The following is a 14,129-nucleotide window of genomic DNA, read 5'->3' as shown; positions in this document are numbered from 1 at the left end:
CAACGGCCTTTCATCGATCACGGGAAGAAAACGTGCCCGTCCCTCTGATTGGTGACGGTGCGGACACATGTTATTTATAAGTATTTGTAACGTTATACGTAAAACGGTCCTTTTCAGGACCAACACAAACCTAATATATAAACTGCCCTGATCGTCGGTGAACAGGTAACCGAAAGTTCTCATCCATCCTGTTTACTAATAATTCTGAAGTTCATCGCTGACAAGAAGTATAAAAATTGTCTGATCAAAATCTCTGATTGAGATGTTCAACGCGTCGTCGGTTATGGTTAAATATCACAAGAAACCGTCACTACGATATATAATACTCCTCCGCCTACCAAAACTACCGGTCCCAGTTTTATGTCTAACAACTATAATCACTTTCTCTTCTACCACTGAACAAAAATCTTTGCAAGAAACCACAGTCCTGACTATCCATAATTCACCATTTCATTCATGAAATAAAAAAGATATTTTCTCCATTTTATAATATTTTATTTTGTTTTTAATACATAATTGTATGTAATTTATTACAAATAAATCATTTTTTTTTTTTTTTTTATTGAGTATGCTTGGCGTGGACGTGTAACATTATACAAATCCATATCCAATGGTCATCAGTAGTCGAGGATTGTCTTTATATAATAAAAATAAAAATTTTTATTATTGTTACACTATAAATAACCTACTGTTATTGATACTGTAACTAGAAAGAAACGCTGCCAGCCTCATGCTCCAATTATTTCAATACATATTATTATATTTTAGTATTTTTTATTTATAAATACAGCATATTTAATTATTATTGTTATAATTTTATTTGCTATTAAGTTATTGTTATATATTTTTAAAAGAAATAAATAGCATATATAACTATTATACATTTTAGATTTTTTTATTCTTCTATTTTCAATAATGTATTAATACCATCAGTTTTTATGAAAATTAAAAATAAAGGAAAATTGGTTGATCCTATTGTAGTCTGTTCAATTACAACGTCAAAACAAAAAATAACAAAACTGTTACTTATTCTTTCAAGTAATATCTTGTTCCTGTTACTTTAGTAGTAACTGTTATAAATCACTGTTACTGTTATTTTCTCTCATGGCTTGTCATAAGCACAGTATCCGTAAAGGAACACAACACAAACAATTTTTTTTTTTTTTATTATTAAACTATGTACAATTTTAGAAATTATGGTGTTGGTCTTACGTTTCTACTCTCTTTATTCAATAAGTAATGAGTAATTTAAAAAATATGCATGACGTCATTAAGTCCTACTCATCATAATTACCTCCGTAGACGTACACAAGTTCCGCCCTTCACACAACGATTTACCAACCTAAACATTTTCATTTTGAAAATTAATTTGCTTATAAATGTGTGGCTTTATGAGTTTAAGATGATACAAGTATCAGAATTTCAATTTGACGTTGAGTTTTTGTTTTATATAAAAATCAGGTGAATTCTTAATATTTGTGTGTTTTTTTTAATTTAAAGTCGGATCCACTGTGAATTTGAGTTATGTGTAGTTCTTTTTTAACACCTGTCTGTGTTGATAAAAACTATTCGTAAACGTTCAGTTTTCGGTAGGGCTTGGGAGGTTGAATGAATATCGTTGCTGCCAGCGAATAGAAATCGTACAAATGAGAAGCGTGAAAAAAATGTAAATTGATAATTTTAAAACGCTTAACGGATGTCAATCATGTTATTATACATTGACGAAATGCGGAAGAACACGACCAACCAGAGAAGTCTGCGCACCTGCGGATATATTTATATACGGGCGTATCCACTCACCTACGACACACTAATCCGAACCCGCAAGCAGACAACGGAATCCAGATATTGAAGAGCTATCGACATCTTGTTTTCTATTGAAGATTGTCTCAACCATCGAATCTACTGTTTTCACGGCAAGATTTTGTCAGAATCAAGCAAGAAATAACTTCAAGATCTTTTTAAACAGAAAACCATGGAGTTTCCTTTCTGTAACGACATTGTCAATCAAAACATCCGACAACAAAGTTTTACTAACCTGCCAGCGAATTACCAATTCATGGAACGTCAGGAAGCTCCATTAGATGTGGCCCGTAAGGTCAACACTACTAATACGCCTAATGTTAACACATCAAATATGCTGAACGATCACACTACAAATATGCCGAACGGTCTAACGGCCTATTCGTTGATCAGGGGAAAAAAACGTGGCCGACCCTCCGATTGGTGATGGGTGCAAACACATGAATTTGAGTAGCTTTTCAACCCTTGATTTATGTCATTTCATCCCCTTATTACATAATAAATTTTGAAGAACATCGTTGACAATTAGTGTACTTCGAAAATTTTCTATTGGAAATCAAAACATTGACATAAGAAACTTGTCAATTTTCAACAATCAACTTCTTAAAATTACATGTGACGGCTAATTATTTTTTCTATGAAATACAAAAAGAAGAAAAAAGACAATTTTTATAATATATTTTTGAAAAATGTCTTTCTATTACATAAAATCAATTTTTTTTTATATTGCAAATAACAATTTACTTATTAATACTATAACATTATTTTTTATAACAAAGATATGGAGAGTATTGAGTAACAGTTATCAATTATCATTTATTCATTTTCCATACTGAAACGTTACAGCACCTGCAGCTGCTCAACATTGGGAAATTGAATAACATCTTTATTCGTTAACTCAAAACCTTGGTTAAAACGTCAAAACAAAAAAAAAAAACAATAACTGTTACTTTTTCCCTCAAATAACAGTTTGTTCCTGTTACCTTAGTGTAACTGTTATAAATCACTGTTACTGTTATTTTCTCTCATCGCTACTCATAAGCATTGCAAAACGTTGAAAATGGATGGACAGTATTCATTCTATCCAAAAGAGCACACAACACAATAATTTTTTTTTTTTTTGTTTAAACAATATTCAATACAAGGAATTAAGGTATTGATTTTACGTTTCTGCTCGCATTATTCAATAAACAATGAGTAATTGAAAGAAGACCCGTGACGTCATTGGGCCCTACTCATCATAATTGCCTACTTATACGTGTACAAGTTTCTCCCTTCACACAAATATTTACCAACTTAAACATTTTACTTGTGAAATTTAATTGCCTTATAAATATTTGGTTTTACTTGTTTCAGTAGATGCAAGTATCAACATTCAAATTTGAAGTTAAGTTTTTCAAATATTAAAAATTCTTAAGAGACATTTTTGTTATACGGTGCGTCATAACGAGCGGCTATCGAACTACGGGTCTGCCAACCACTACTATCCAATCTAATTCCACGAATTTTACACACCAAACACGACATAGTACATACGTTCAACCGAATTTTAAAAATATAATTTAATAATATTTAATCATTAAGCATTAGCAAATTGATTAGTCTAAACAATATTTTATTTATATATTATATGTATTAAAATCTCGAAGTTTATAATGTATCACCCGTTATACTAATGGACAGCTTACTTTTATCTTCAACCTTAGAATTGTTTACATTATCAAGTTTATCCACTTCTTTTTTCAATTTCAATAATTGCTGTAAAATACATTATGGTTTAGAGGAAATGATCAATAGATATCAATCATTAGACGTGCATACAATAAATATACTACACCATAAAAATCCCGACTTTCAATCTAACAACCAAATATTTCGATTTTTGTTTTCAAAAATAATTAATTTTAAATAACTTATTTTATAAAAGTTGAGCATGAATTCTAATTAAGCTTACTATTTTCTTTTTGTTGTAAGTATCAGTAAGTTCTTTAACAATTAATTGGTTTGACTTCGCTTTTTCAATTTTATCCGTTGCAATGATAATATTTTCATGAATATATGCGTTTTGTTCTTTAATTATATTTAACTATAAATTAATTGTAATCAATATTAAATTTCTTTCAATGTATTTATGTATATGTATATCGATAATACGACCGTACCATTTCGTTCAAATTGCTAATCATTCTGTTGCTTTCGAGTATGGAAATATTTGTATTTGATAATTCAACTATTCTTAATTGTATAACGAAATCCGCTGTTAGTCTGAGTATATTTTTTTGCATACTTCAATCAAACAAAAAAAGATGAATGAATTTGATTGTTTTGAGAAGTATAAACTAGCAGTTACAGTAAAACATTAAAGTGTTTGCGCTTAAAGTTTTGGTAATTTATTAGACAAAATCTTAACTTCACATATATTAATTTATGTATGGCACTTTTGCAAGTCAGGCCAGATATGGGGAGGGTATAAATGCATTAAGATATATATAAGATAATGAATAATATAATGAAGGTTTATATTGAACGAAGCATATTACAGTTAATACATGTGTTTATATCAATGCTTATTTGGTTTGATTTTTGCACACCTCTTGAGTTAAACTTCTGTAGTCGTTTTTGCTATATTGTTAAGTACAATTGTCATATGGTTTGTACCATTAATATTATGTAAATATATATTTATTCCATAGAATTTGATTCATTTTACACATAATTATTATGTGTTACGTTCAAATATATCAATATTTGTATTCAGTAGTTAATTGTAAAATTGAAATTGTAATGGTGTTATTTAATAATAATATATCTTTAACAACGGAAATATTTTCCAATTACAATAGTAATAAATACAATTTTAAATATAATACAATATTAACAATAAATGGATACCTGATACAAATAAAAGTGGTGATAACAATAATAATAATAATAATAATAACAATAAGAAATAATGATTTAATAATAAGAGGCTTATAGTTTATAGGAGAATAAAAGAAAATAAAAAATAAATTAAATCATTCATATAACATACATCATAAATGCCCAATAAGGATTTATTAAAAAAATCTAGATCATTCATTGAATTTTCAGCAGATATTAATACGTTTGATGGTGAATTTAACATTTAATTTGTTCTGGTGTGTTTAATATAAAAAATATTCGTAATTCAACGTTTATTGCATTTATTTTAAAGTTTATATTTTTCAAAAGTTATATATGAATTTTAATTTTAACTGCATAAATCGTTTTTCTTATGTTAACATATTAAAGAAATAAATTGTGATATCGTAGTGAGAATGTGGAGCTCTATAAATATGACGTTGAAAACACAAAAATCTTATGAAGTTATTTTGAATTTTATTTAAATGTTGTTTTTGCATTACAGAATATGGATTCCAAATAAGTAGTGTGTAATCAAAATGAGATCGAACTAAGGAATTATATAAAGTAATTAAAGCAGATTTATCTCTAAATTATCAACAGGAACGTTTTAAATAACCTAATTTTGCAGAAGCTGTAATTCTAATGTAATTCATATGACTGTTAAATGAAAGTTTTGTATCAAATTTTACTCCTAAATCAAGTATTGTAGTTACTCTTGACAAGAATATATTTTGTTAAACATTGTATAAAAAATAATCAAATGTATAGGTATTCTTTTTAGTGAGAAGGTGATAGTGGAATAATTACTTAGATTTAAGTGCATAGCATTTTTTATACACCATTTATAAATAATATTTAAATCAATTTGTAGTTTGATTTGCATCATCGGCTAATAATAAATTTTTTGAGTAGGAAATGACATTAGAGATATTATTTATAAATAGACAAAACGATATAAGAGACAAATTATCTCGTTGAGGGACACCAGAAGTCACATTTATTTGTTCAGAAAAATATTGTTCATATTTAACTATTTATTTATGGCCTGATAGGAAAGAATGAAACCAAGAAGAGAGCGATTTAAAAAAAACCATAAGTTTTAAGTTTATTTATTAATAATTTATGGTTGATCCTATCAAAAGCTTTTTCTATATCTCTATATATGTAATCACATCTGATTGTGATTGATTTAAAATATCTTGTTTGAAAATACATAAATTTGTCACTGTTGATCGATTTTGTCGAAAACCATATTAGGTATTTGATAATAATTTGTTATACAAGGGTGTAATAATGTTATTGACCATTTGTGAAAATATTTTTGGAATAATTGATAATTTAGATATAAGAAGATAATTATTTATTAAAGATTTATTGCCTTTTTTAAAATTTGGAGCAATGAACGAAGATTTCCATTGATTTGGAAAAATACCCGCGGGTAAGGATTTGTTAAACATGAAAGTAATGATTGGAGTAAGAATAAATACGCATTTATTTAAAAATATTGGGAAAATTTCATCGGGACCAATTGCTGTTTTATAAGAGATATTAAAAAACTCGTTCAAAATATCGATTTGTCTTATTTCAATTTTATTAATGGGGTTCATATTACTTTTGTCAAAAATAATTTGAGGGCAAACTGTGTTGGCTGAGATAGTCTTACCTAATCTTAAAATAAATTTACGATATCTTTCACATTGTCGATTTCTTTATTTAGGTAGAAAATTACATTAGGAATTTTTTATTTATTTGTATTATTATCATTTACGAATTTCCAAAAATGTTTTGGATTATATTTTATTAAATTTTGTGAATTTTCGATATATAATGCATAATCTCGATTTCTGGAGTATTTACATTTTGTACGTAGATTAGAAAATATTGTATAGTTTTTAGTTTTATTTGTATATTTATAAGTATCATGAGCTACCTTCTTTTGTTTTATAAGAATTTTCAATTCTTTACTGAACCATATTGAAAAATTGTCCTTATGTTTCTGTATTTTTGGAATAAAGCTATCCATGGCTAAATGTATGTGATAATAAAATAAATTCAAACAACTTTTAATATCTATATCATCAAATAAATTAATAAGATTTACATTTGCTTAATATTTCACAATTGAATTATATTCACCTGCGTTCCAATTATAAGTATAATCAGAACAAGGTAAATATTTTATAATAAGATGGGTAAAAGTAACAATAATTGGTGGATGATAAACATCAATTGGCACAATTGAATTATTACAACATTTAATATTAATATTAGCAGAGTTTGATAAGATATAATCTAGGATAGCATCTTTACTGTTTTTAATACAATTTAATTAGGAGAAATATAAAGAACCTAATTTTTCATCGAAATATGAATAAACATTTTAGAAGTTTGCAGACGGTACATTAAAATCCACGAATAACAAAAAATTAACAGCATTAAACTCTTCATATAATGATTCAACAATAGTATTAAAATATCCATCATATACATTTTCATTTGATTTATTAGAAAAATATACGGAGCCAATGATAATTGTGAGATTGGGTATTTTTATCAATACGAATTATATTTTAATATTATTATTCTTAACTTTGATAAACTTAGAATGTATATTATTCCTAATAGCAATAATCACACCTCCACCTTTAGAGAGTAAACTGGTTTGAATTGATCTATCAAGTCTGTAAATATCGTAATTATGAAAACCTAATTCAGTTGACATAATATGATTTGATAGCGAAGTTTCGGTAAAAATAAAAATATCATATAACGAGTATGGAAGTTGAGATTTTAAATAGGAGATATTATTAAACTGCGAAAATGTTGATAATAAAAATTTATATTGGTGGATGGTGTATTTATTAGTTTTTTGAAATATTAATTATATTTAGAATACCTTTAACTTATTTAATAATTATGTCTTATTCGCCTTTATCTCTTCGAAGTTGTAAATATTTCCTAACATATGCCATTTCATCTTATTGTTTAATTGTTCTGTCAGTTGAAAACTGGATATAGGATCATTTTGTTGAAGATTTCAATATTTTTTTTAAGACGTAGAACAGTGAATACATCAGATTGGTTTGTAAAATGATTTTTTACAGGGCGTGTTTTGTCAGGAGCGTTTGAGTTATTTTTTCCAAGACGAGAAAATTTAAAATTTAAAATATTTTCATTTATATCACTAAATATGTTTTTATATTTTCCAAATATTTAAGATTCTCTTCAGGAAGATTAAATAATATAATATTATTCGTTCTGGATTGTCTTTCCATTAATTCCGTTATAATAGCATGTTCAGATAAAGAATGTTAATTTTGATTTTTATTATTTTCTATAATTAAAATTATTTTCTCTATAGCATCAATTTTTAATTTAAAATCGCGATTATCTTCCATTATAGTAGAGACATTAAAACATAAATCATCAACTTCTATATCTAATCCAGTTAATTTTTCATTATTTGCATTTAGTGAGGATATTATTTTCTTATTCGATACTTTTAATTCCGAAATAAATTTTAAGATCTCGTCGATTTTGTTATCCATAATAATGATTAAATATTATGTATTATATATTATGAAAATATTAAATAGTGTATTTTTTAAATTTAATTATATTATGATTTTTTGCTGCATAGTCGGAAACGAAATTAGATAAGCACACTTATTACTCGTATTACGGCTAGACAGTTTTTTTTAACTAATATTTATACTAATACATTTACAGTACTAATAATAATAGTTGAATGCTCAAGTATTCCCGAACTATATATATTATTAAAACAGGATTTCAAAACTTACTTTTTTTTACGACGCAGGTAATCTTCTTCAAACTCAATCAATCGCATGTCATATTCATTTTTCATGGTCTCTATGTGGTTAACAATTGTTTGGCGTTTCTGTTCGAGAGTTTGATATTGATCTTGCATTTCGATGTAATTATTTAGTTTCCCTCCTGATTTTTAATTACAAATCCTAACTGAATTTATCATGTTAAAATACTCATAGTGAAGTGGGATAAAGTCTTTTAAAGGGCCCGAGAAAATTTAAATCATATTTATCATTGATACATATTATATATATGATAATATATATTATCAAAGATTTACATTAATCGATGTTGGAAATAATCTCATATAATTATAATTATTTCGTATTATAGCTTAAAATGCAATGTATTGTAATGTTTCATTAATATTACCGTAGATGTAACTAAACCTTTGAGTATTCAAATAATTCAAGCCTATCACTCTATTTGCCTATCTATCTGAAGATTTCAAATAATCAGGATTTGTCAGTCACATGATAATCTATTGGAACCTAAAAAATCGTAGTATAACCTAGTATCAACAAGTATCATTCTACCCGGCACCTTTATGGAAACTGTATTAGAGACTTAATGTAATTAATTCATTACAGGTTTCACGAATACCTGGTGAAGATATTTAGCAGTTAGAAGCAATTTGTTCTTAATAAAAACCAAAACTTTTAAACTAATGCCGGATACACTTTGAATCAATTCTGTATAGTTATTTTCTATCATATGTGTGTGTTGATGAAAACAATTTGTAAACGACCGGTTGTCGATAGGGCTTGGGAGGGCGAAGGAATATCCTTGCTACCAGCGAATAGAAATCGTACAAAAGAGACGCGTTTAAATAATGTAAATTGACACTTTGAAAGTGCCAAACGGGCATTACACATATTAATTTACATTGACAAAATTCAGAAGAACACGATCAATCAGAGACGTCTGCGCACCTGCGGATATGTTTATATACGCGCGAATCAGTCCAATTGCAGCACATCATCTCAACCTCGCAAGCAGCCCTGCCAATAATCGGAACGAGTCGTATCGACACTACGACCTACTGAAAACTGCCTACACTATTGAATTTCTTGTTTCCCGGCATCCTATATCGGTTTCGCTACTAAGAATAATTTTTAAACAGAAAACTATGGAAATTCCTTCCTGTAACCGTAATGTCCGTCAACACAGATCTACTTGCCTGCCATCGAAGAACCAACCCATGGAACGTCAGGAAGGTCAATGGACTGTGGTCCATAACATTAACACATCAAATATGCTGAGCGGTCCAACGGTCTATTCGTTGATCAGGAGAAGACTACGTGCCCGATCATCTGATTGGTGACGGACGTGAGCACATAATATTTTTATGGTTCCTTTGGCACCTAACCTAACTTAACCTGCGGGCAAATACAATCCATCAAACACATTGTGGAGGAATGTCCTCAAACTAGATACAAGGGAGGAAAGAGGGACTTCACAAGGGCGACGACGATGCAATGGATTGGCTGTCTAAGACCAATGTTCGCCTTTAAATATATTATGAGCTCTTATTATTGTTATTATCTTTGTTATTGTTAAATTTATTTATTAGCTTATTGTAAATCTATCTACTCCAGTCCTCGCTAATTTAATGTTTATTTAGTTTTATTTTATGTTTATTTAATTTTGTTTTTCACCAATACACCTACGCCATGTGCAAGAAAAATAAATGTACTTCGAGAAAATCCTGTTGAATATCAAAACATTGACAATTTTCTACATTCTACTTTTGTGTGACAGATTATTATTTTTCGAAAATATCAAGACATTGAAGCACTATCTACAGCGTGTTTTCGTGATATTGTTTATTGAAAATGTTAAATTCCTATTATACATAACATCTTTTATAACTAAACAGTATAATAATATAATAAATTATATTAATAATATATATATTTAACTATTTTGGTGAATTTATCACATATTAAATTTATTGTGATAATACTGATAAATATTAGATAAGAGCATCTTAAGACCGCCATCTAGCGGCCATTCGGCGTTTACTGCTTCTAGATGCTTCTAGACGCTTGTCTGATTAATTAATACAGCCCTGAACATATAAAGTAATTTGCTTAATATGCTCTACAATACACTATACTACAATAGTTTCTGTTATAAACCTAATACATTCCAAATGACTTATTGGAAATTTTTCCATTATCCTTGATGAACTAAATTCGACTTTATACGTAGCATACAATTTCAACTAAATTTAAAATAATAATAATATATCATTACTATAAAGAGTCGTTGATGTCTTAATTTCTTTTGTTTTCTGAATAAATACATCATCTGCTTCTTTTAACTGGTTGTAAAAAGTTTCGTCCATTAAATTTTTTTCCTACGGATTTTTAAAAATAATATGTTTTGATTGTCTCGGTTTGTCATAATTTACCAACTCTATATTAATTGAAATAAACGATCAAACCTTTATCAATTCTTCGATTTCCTGGTTTAACATTTTTTTTTTAATGATATAATCACTAAAAAAGTCATGTTCACGTTTGAATTCATCTTCCAGTTCAGTGTTTGCATTTTTAATTTTGTTTTCACGTTCAATAAGATCATTTTCAAGTTCAATACATCTCTCCTGCAAGCTATTGGAAATCCACAATATCAATAAGTTCTTTCGTACAACTGGAAAAATACGCAGTAGTAATCTTTTCCAAGGTGGTTATATGTAATGTTTACCTCCAAACACAAATATTATAAGTGATACTGTATGTAGTGTTATACATATGGTAAATAGTAAATTCTATGCACAATATTACAATTGTGTCAGTTATTAAAATTGTTGAAATATAAAGTTTTCTTTGACATTATTCAGTAATTGAAATTTATATAGTTTATATTACACAAAATAATTCGATCAATAGATTCTAAAAACCTAATTCAATTATTTGTTGTACAGATAAAAAAATAACCATTTTTTTATTATATCGTATATGTTAGAATTGTTATCTTTTAAATTACATTAATTTTTCCTTTACTTTATTTAAGTGTAAAGTATATATATTATAATTAAATTTAAAAAATTTAAAAAAAAAAATCACGATTTTATTTTAAACTATATAAATTGATAGTTTATGACAAAAATCAATTGGTACTACCATTCTATTAATTACAATGAGCTACTTATCTTTAGGTATATAATCTATAGTATATTTTTACATTTCGATCGTATTTTCTTTAGTACTAAATTTAATTTCGTAAAAATCCTTGTCCACTGGAGGTAATTTGGTGCGATTGTCAATGAAATCCGAGATTATTTGACTACCATTTTGACTCATATCTGTTGTTTAATTTTTATAACAGGATTGGATAAAATACAAATAAAATGTATTCGTTTTCTTATAATGCGTTACTCTTTCTATTGTAAATGTGACCGTTTTTAACGATACTAAGAAAATAAACAAAATAACTAGAAACTGAATTAATAATAAACAAAAGAAAAAAAATCGTAGAACCAGCAAATAAAAATGATTCCCAATGAACTTCAAATAGAACACAAAAGCCGAGGATTTTCTCGCTACAATAATACGCGGTTGGAATATGATTTTTCTAAAACGTTTTATTTTCCGACGATTTAATATAATTAATATGTTTCACTAAAATTGTGAAAAAATGTATTACCATTGGGTTCATGTCTAGTAACAATATATTTTGGTTTCCGTACTTTATACGCTAGTTATAAGTTATATAATGTAATATATTTTGGAATTATACACATAATTTGCACTTCAACATATAACCAATAACCATGAACAATATACACTATAATTTTCAATAAAACTGATGACTAAGTAATTTTTGTTTTATATCGACATATTTTCCATAAATATTCAAAAGATAAATGTCAGTTGAATTAATAATTTAAAAATATATAATCACTATTCGGTGTAGAAGTATTATTCAATATAAATGTATTATATATACATTATTATTATTGTCATTTATGACTTTTTGGCTTATAAATATTTTACTGTTAGTCCTAGAAACGTCATATCGCTATGATAATATCTATTCATAATGTCACATCATGATGGGAAATTTTAGAAAATATCTACACTGGTACGATCATGCATTGAGTCGTTTATTGTGGTCGCTCGGCGCGGATAAGTATCTGTTAAGTATCTCTTTAGGTTTCTCCGCGAGACATGTAGTTACGAGTAGTTAACTCAGCCACAGTTTTTTAAGGGCATTAACATAAGACGCTATTAACGATATTATTTATGATATGCCTAGTGAGTATAACCGATCGATAATTTTATAGACATAATAATCTGTTTACGTCATTCGTGTTAAACACAAATTTGTGAGTATTCGAATCGGTTACATCAGCTCTTTTCAATACAGGTATAATTTATTATATTTATAATGTTCAAACGCGGCACCATTTAACGTCTAAAATGTAATATAAAATAACGATAAAAACATAGTAAAATGTTGGTATTATAAAACATTATAATAAAACGTAATACATTATGATACGATGAGAAAACACTTTTTTTTTCACAATGAATTGTCCGCGCTGTTTAATAACAACGAATTTCGGGTGCTCACGAAACACACTCGTATGTTTTCATTTCTATTTCGTACAATATGTTGTACCTAACTATCGAATTCATATCACCCGCATGATTCTTTGAAAAACCATCCAGGTGCATACGATACGTCCTCGTGGAATAAATTCTATTAAAAACGGAGTTGACTGGCATTGTGTTTCGGAGACTGCACACAGAAGTGACACAAGATGTGATGACGAATGACTTTAGCTACAAATCCGTCCATTCGAATGGAATGATTTTCCATTAAGCATATTAGCACTTCGATATCCGACGACGAAATGTCTTTGTTCAAGAACCAAAGCCTACTTTACAATGTACCGAACATAATATTTATGCGTTGTAGGTGGGAAAATTATTCTTGCATTAGATTACAGATATCCTCGGTTTCAGGAGGGAATAATGGCTCTGCACTGCAACAGTAAACTTTCAATGTTCCGCTCCTGGCGTGGTTCTCGCATTTATACTGGACAAGTGTTTCGGACACTCACTACAAAGGTGTAATGTATAACTCGTGTTCCCGTTGAATATGTCACTTCCAACTTCGTGCTCACAAAGAAAAGAAGAAAAAGTCGTTATCTATAGTCACGAATTGATCTGATGACTGGAAAAAATTACAATTTTCGAGAACAAAATAATTGATTTTCAACCCAATTTTTCGATCATAATGCAGTCGATTTCATAAAATCAAATCACACATATGCATATTACATGGTTTCTTTATTTTATTTTTTAATTTTTAATTTTTATTCAGTTTTGAATCGACGGTGCCACGGGTACTTTTGTATTATTTTCGTGGCGGTAATTGTATTTACTATAATGTATAACTAATCTATTTATGCATTTTTGTTTGTAAAGTCTATTAATAATTCATTTTTTACCCGGAAATTCTTATTTTGTTGAATTTTTTGAGTATGATATTTAAACTAATGTATTATAATGGTTCTATAATAATATCATATTGTTCCAAAAAGTTCAGTCCAACGGCAAATCGGATAGGCAATTTCATTACGGCCAAGAGTA

At 28.0% G+C, this 14,129-nt stretch overlaps 1 protein-coding gene and 1 pseudogene across 5 annotated transcripts in view; both read right to left on the bottom strand.

The window, feature by feature from the left end:
• The window catches only part of LOC112681283 (calcium/calmodulin-dependent 3',5'-cyclic nucleotide phosphodiesterase 1A-like), a 455,395-nt gene that overhangs the window by 140,928 nt on the left and 300,338 nt on the right, over nucleotides 1-14,129 (bottom strand). The gene's annotated exons all lie outside the window — the stretch shown is intronic.
• LOC112681311 lies at nucleotides 7,551-8,237 on the bottom strand (annotated as a pseudogene).

Source organism: Sipha flava, unplaced genomic scaffold (genome assembly GCF_003268045.1).
Source record: "Sipha flava isolate LNK unplaced genomic scaffold, YSA_version1 102_pilon_pilon, whole genome shotgun sequence".
NCBI lineage: Eukaryota > Metazoa > Arthropoda > Insecta > Hemiptera > Aphididae > Sipha > Sipha flava.
This window is presented reverse-complemented; position numbering and strand designations above follow the sequence as displayed.